A 5,695-nucleotide genomic window follows, 5' to 3' on the forward strand; every position below is an offset into this window, starting at 1 on the left:
TCCTTAGCTGTATTTGGCAAGACTTTTAGGAATTTTGGTCCTCCATGCTCTTCAACTTCGTACTTTATTTGGCCTTTTTAACTTTTTTGGATCCGAGCGTCACTGATGAGTCTTTTGTAGACGAAACGCGCGTCTGGCGTATATATAAAATTTGGTCCTGGTATCTATGATGAGTTTATTTATATACCTTAAAGACGTTTGTGCGACTGGTAATCATGGCAGTTATTTTGGATTTATAATTATTGGTAACATTTGTTACTTAAATTTTAAAACTTTTATATAGACTTGTAATGTTGGCATGAGTTTCATTTACATATATATATATATATATATATATATATATAGGACAAGCCATTTATATATATATATATATAAATGGCTTGTCCTATGGCAAAATACAATAAAAAAACAGATAAAAGTGAAATAATTAAAATAACAAACTCCGAGCAAAATTAAAACAGAATGTCCGTTATCAAATGGCAAGCAAAATCCCAAACATATCATACGAATGTATAACAACTGTCATAGTACTTAGTATAGGCATTTTTATATTTAGTGATAGATAAAACCTGATTTTATACCTAGCTAATAAAATTGAGAATGGAAATGGGGAATGTGCCAAAGAGACAAAAAACCGAACATAAGGCAGACAATAGCAGAAGGTCACCAACAGTTCTTCAATGCAACGAGAAATTCTCTCACCCGGAGGCGTCCTTCAGTTGGCCCTTGAACAAATATATACTAGTTTAGTGATAATGAACACCATACTAAACTCCAAATGGTACACAAGAAACTAAAAGTAAAAATAATACAAGACTAACAAAGGCCAGAGGCTCCTGACTTCGGACAGGCACAAAAAACCGGGTACTAAACCTCTTACTTGTATGACAGGCGCATAAAAGAACAGAATAAGAAGAGATAAATAAGGTACTGTAACATGTTCTTTTAATGTAGTTTGCATTAATATAATTTATTATGTCACCAAAACTTGATCTAAAGTTGGTTTTCTTTTCATTTTCTGATTATTCATTTATTCGTTGTTGTTTTTTGGTGAAAAACATCCCTAATCGTTTATCTAGTTTTCCAAATAATAATGTAGTTCCATCTCCTTTATATTCCTTATTTGATACTAAAATTTTGCACTACGTTACGCTTGAAAACCGTATTGGTGACTTGGATTTTCATAACAATTTAAAGAAATGGAATAGACGATATCAAAAAGGGAAACATCAAAACTCATAAGAAGAAGACAAACCCATCATTTGTTCTTAACATGACCTGTACTAAGTCAAAATTATGGCAGTTGTTATCGAATAGTCCGTTTCAATATGTATTAGCGTTTGGTGTTTACGTTGTTCGGTTCATTGTTTTCCTGTTATGTTCGATGTGTTTCACTTGGTTTTGGTTTGTTACTAGATATATTTTTGCTTAAACGCTTAATGACTATTGGACATTTGTAAACTACTGTTGCCTTTATCTCTATCATGAAAGTTTCTTTGTAAGGAAGAACGCGCTGCTTGTTGTCACTATATAAAATAATTTTGTATATCAATGAATTCGAACTCAAATTTACTCTGTATATCTAAAGATGTACTTCTGTATATATAAAACAATTCTAAAGCCAGACATTTACCTTCGTTTATATTGATTCAAAAACAGAAAATAGCCCAATGTGTTGGATATGTGTATTTGTTCAACATTTTTTACAAACTGTTAAATTTTGAAACCACTGAAAGTAGACCATTTACCACCACTCATATACAATCCTGTACTTTCAGTTTTGATGCAGATCTTGTCTTTTGCTGAAAGATATAGCAAAACACTTTGAGTCGCAGACACATTATTTGAGGATAATCCTCTACCATCAGGATAGTTGCCAGCAATGATGTTGTTATTGTGCAGTAACATTGTTGGGAAAGTTTTTGTAAAGTAGGTGAGAATTGTCCGGGAAAAATAATATAAACCTTCGTAAGGTGCCACAAACTGTCCAGTGGATGAATCGTATCCAGAACCAATGTTTGTAACTATCTTATCAAATATAACTGCCGATCCAATTTTCACATTACTTAGATGTTTTGAAGATTTAGCAAGAAATCCTACCGTTTTATGTCCATCTGAAAAATATCAATTTTCATTTTATAAAGTTTTTGTTACTAGTTATAAAATGTTATCCCCTTTTTATTATCTCATTATATAACAGATATATATATATATAAATGGAAAACAGGAATACTAACCAGTTTGGTACTGTGTAGACTGCTCTAAATAGTTATCAAAGGTACCAGGATTATAATTTAGTACGCCATACGCGCGTTTCGTCTAACACCGTTTTGAACATTTATGCCTATTGTTTGAAAACAAGGTTGAATACACAATTTCCTACACGATAAAACGACTGTACTAAGTCAGAAATATTACAGTTAATATCAATTCATTTGATGTGTTTCAGCTTTTTATTTTTCCCGTTCAACTGAGTAACTTTTCCGTGGAGTTCAACATTTTTTGTGATTTTACTTTATTATCGTATTTATTTATTAGTGATAATTCGAAATCATGAAACATATATTGTCGTGTACCATTTCATTTCTGTCTTTTAATTAATATTGACGTAAGACAGTCAATTAAAAAAGCATATTCTGTTGATATTGTTTTGTATTATGTTACAACTGTACGTAGTAAGGGTTCTTTTATATAGTTGACTTTCGAATATTCGAATTTGAGTGTTTCTGATTAAAGTACATTTGTGTACATCTAATAAATCGCTTCGGGCGAATGCCGTTTGTAACGTTTTGTTTTCCTTTTTGGAAGATAACCTGCATAGCAATGCATTTAGATATGGGCCAACTTGTTGAAACACTGGTATTTGATACAATTATTTGATAACAATGCTCCATTTCAACCGCATCTTGATAATGCTGACTTTTGTATGATCACTCAAGAGCAATGGCCAATACTTTTAGAATTAATATGAATCTCTATTTTTTTTATGAATTATCCGTTCTTGTCTGTTACCCAAAATTTTCCATCATGCTGGCTTATATCTTTAGAATTTGGAAGGGACAATTCTTCAAATCCGCAGATATATTCATGTATACTTATGAGTCACATGTACCTTACCATATACAATTGAGATAAAAGCGTTTTAAGATACATCTGGTGTCTTCCACTAACATGAGTTATAAAATTGCAAAAACAATTGCTGTGGGTCTCTAATGAAATATGCCATTTTCAAGGACGTAATATAACCCTTCAAAATGAAGAAAATAAACAGTTCAATCTAATGTCTTTGAAACAGTTTCATTTCTTTTATTCAACTTAATCATATAAGACGAGTGTATTCAAAATTTAAAGCTACATCAGTTTACTTCAAAATCTAGTAAATGAGTGTCCGTATGACTAATCTGATTTCTTGTGTCTTCAATTTTAGCATGCCAATCTAAACGTTATTTGCAAGGCAACATACAACTTATTTGCATATTTTCAGATTAACATAGCTCCCTAAATTCATATAGCCAAATGCCTATAATGTGAGAGAATTTGAAAACACGACACACAAATTAATAATAAAACAAACAGCATGTCTAAACTTGTTTTATACGACCGTCTTTAAGACGGGACGTATTATGGTATACCGTCTGTCCGTCCGTCTGTCCGTCCGTCTGTCCGTCCGTCTGTCCGTCCGTCTGTCCGTCCGTCCGTCTGTCTGTCCGTCCGTCTGTCCGTCCGTCCGTCCGTCGTCCATACTTCGGACAATAACTCAAAAACACCAATTTCCATGAAACTTAAGTGAATTGTTTATATCTATCCCTTTCGGTTTTTTTTAATTTCAGATTTTGAGTTTTGGATTTATGGGGCTTTATTCATAAAAAGGGGGGATTTTCAACACTTCGGACAATAACTCAAAAAGGCTTTCACCAATGTCCATGAAACTTTGGTGAATTGTTTATATTTATTGATGTAAGCTTCCTTTCAATTTTAATAAATTTCAGATTTTAAGTTTTGGATTAATGAGGCTTTATTCATAAAAAGGGGGGATTTTCAACACTTCGGACAATAACTCAAAAAAGCTTTCACCAATGTCCATGAAACTTTGGTAAATTGTTTATATCTATTGATGTAAGCTCCCTTTCAATTTTTATAAATTTCAGATTTTACATTTCCGTGTTATGCATTTTTATGCTTAAAAAAGGGGTGATTTTCCAATTTTCGGACAATAACTAACACTTTCACAAAATTTTATCCAACTTTGATAAATTGTTTATATCTATTGACCTTAATGGTGCCAATTTTTTTGTGCATTTTTATTTATTATTGGGGGGGAGGGGTATTTGACACTATTTCTAGTTGATCATATAAATTCATTTAAAGCATAAAAGACAAGTTAAAGGAGCAACGGGCGTATCATGCGCTAAAGCGCAGCCCTTTATTAATCAAGTTATTAAGAAAAGATCGTAGTTGTACTTACACAATTCTTTAGTATCGCAATCATATCGTCCTTCTGTACTCTCAGCTAACTTAAGCTGGTATTGTATACTTTTCCACAAGTTGACATTTTTAGAACACGTTTTGTGAGCAGTGATTGAAGAAATGAGTGTTATACCTAGAACGTAAGGAGCAATTACTCTGAGCGCACTGAAAAAAAATATTACTACATGTACCTCATGGAATATTACATATACATGATGAACAAAACAAGTATCGACAACTTATATATCTATATATCAATGCGGTAGTAAAGTCAAACTTAACGCCTCAAACTGACGAGGCAATTCGATCAATTATTCAGTGCTGTAAAATAAACGGATATCGCTTTCGTTGATATGCCTGAATGATCAAGAAACGTAATAATTTTTGGTGATCATTTTACTTCGTCATATTATAGTTATTCTTATAAACAAATCATATAGTGTCTCTGTTTTTTTTAATCGCATGAAAATAGAAATATGTTGTTCTACCGGAGATCAAATTACACAGACCATTATAGACCACCGTTTAAATTTTAAAAAAAACGCATGATGACGCCGCATTAAATAACGTGAACAAAAAATCAAACGAGAACACACAATACAAATACAGTCAAGTTTATTTAAAATATCTGTCGAAAACTACGTAGAAAAGCTGATCATTGCAACACATATTCAGATGTGTCGAAGGATAACTTTTTAAGAGAATTCAATGACTGATAGACTTACAATGACTTCTACAAAATTAACCAATAGTTCAACTATATCATCTATTCATATGACCGATCAGATGAATCTGAATTGTTGTTCTCCTTGATGGTTATTTTCTCTAACAAACATTATGTTATCATGATTGCGTGCTTTTTATAAACTGGTACAATGTAATAACGTTTTACAATACTAGTAATTATATTGAAGGTGTACGTATTGACATTGTAGTCTTGAAGAACTTGAAGAACGTAGGATGTTCATTACTTGAAACGAAGCTTTTAACTAGCTTTCAGTATTCGCCGGTACTTTGTGTCTTTTTGTCAATTGTTTTTTGAACTAAGAACAGATCTAATACGTCAATCCCTTACCAAATGATGTCTCATGTTACGTTGTTACACCGTGACCGTGATCACCGAGGACCTTTAAGTGTACAAGCAAACGCAAATATTCTGTCATGTTTGAATTGTCAACCCTTTGCATACTTTACTGTTAAGAATTTTATAATTGTTGGACACCTAATA

The 5,695-nt window shown here is 32.3% G+C and overlaps 1 long non-coding RNA gene across 1 annotated transcript; it reads right to left on the reverse strand.

The window, feature by feature from the left end:
- Positions 1-1,670: 1,670 nt before the first annotated feature.
- LOC143081590 (uncharacterized) lies at positions 1,671-4,584 on the reverse strand. The gene is made up of 2 exons (XR_012979975.1): positions 4,466-4,584; positions 1,671-2,114 (listed from the first exon to the last, which is right to left on the reverse strand). It is a non-coding gene; the product is annotated as an uncharacterized LOC143081590 (long non-coding RNA).
- Between the last annotated feature and the right edge of the window lie 1,111 nt (positions 4,585-5,695).

This window comes from Mytilus galloprovincialis, chromosome 7, assembly GCF_965363235.1.
Source record: "Mytilus galloprovincialis chromosome 7, xbMytGall1.hap1.1, whole genome shotgun sequence".
NCBI classification, from domain to species: Eukaryota; Metazoa; Mollusca; class Bivalvia; order Mytilida; family Mytilidae; genus Mytilus; species Mytilus galloprovincialis.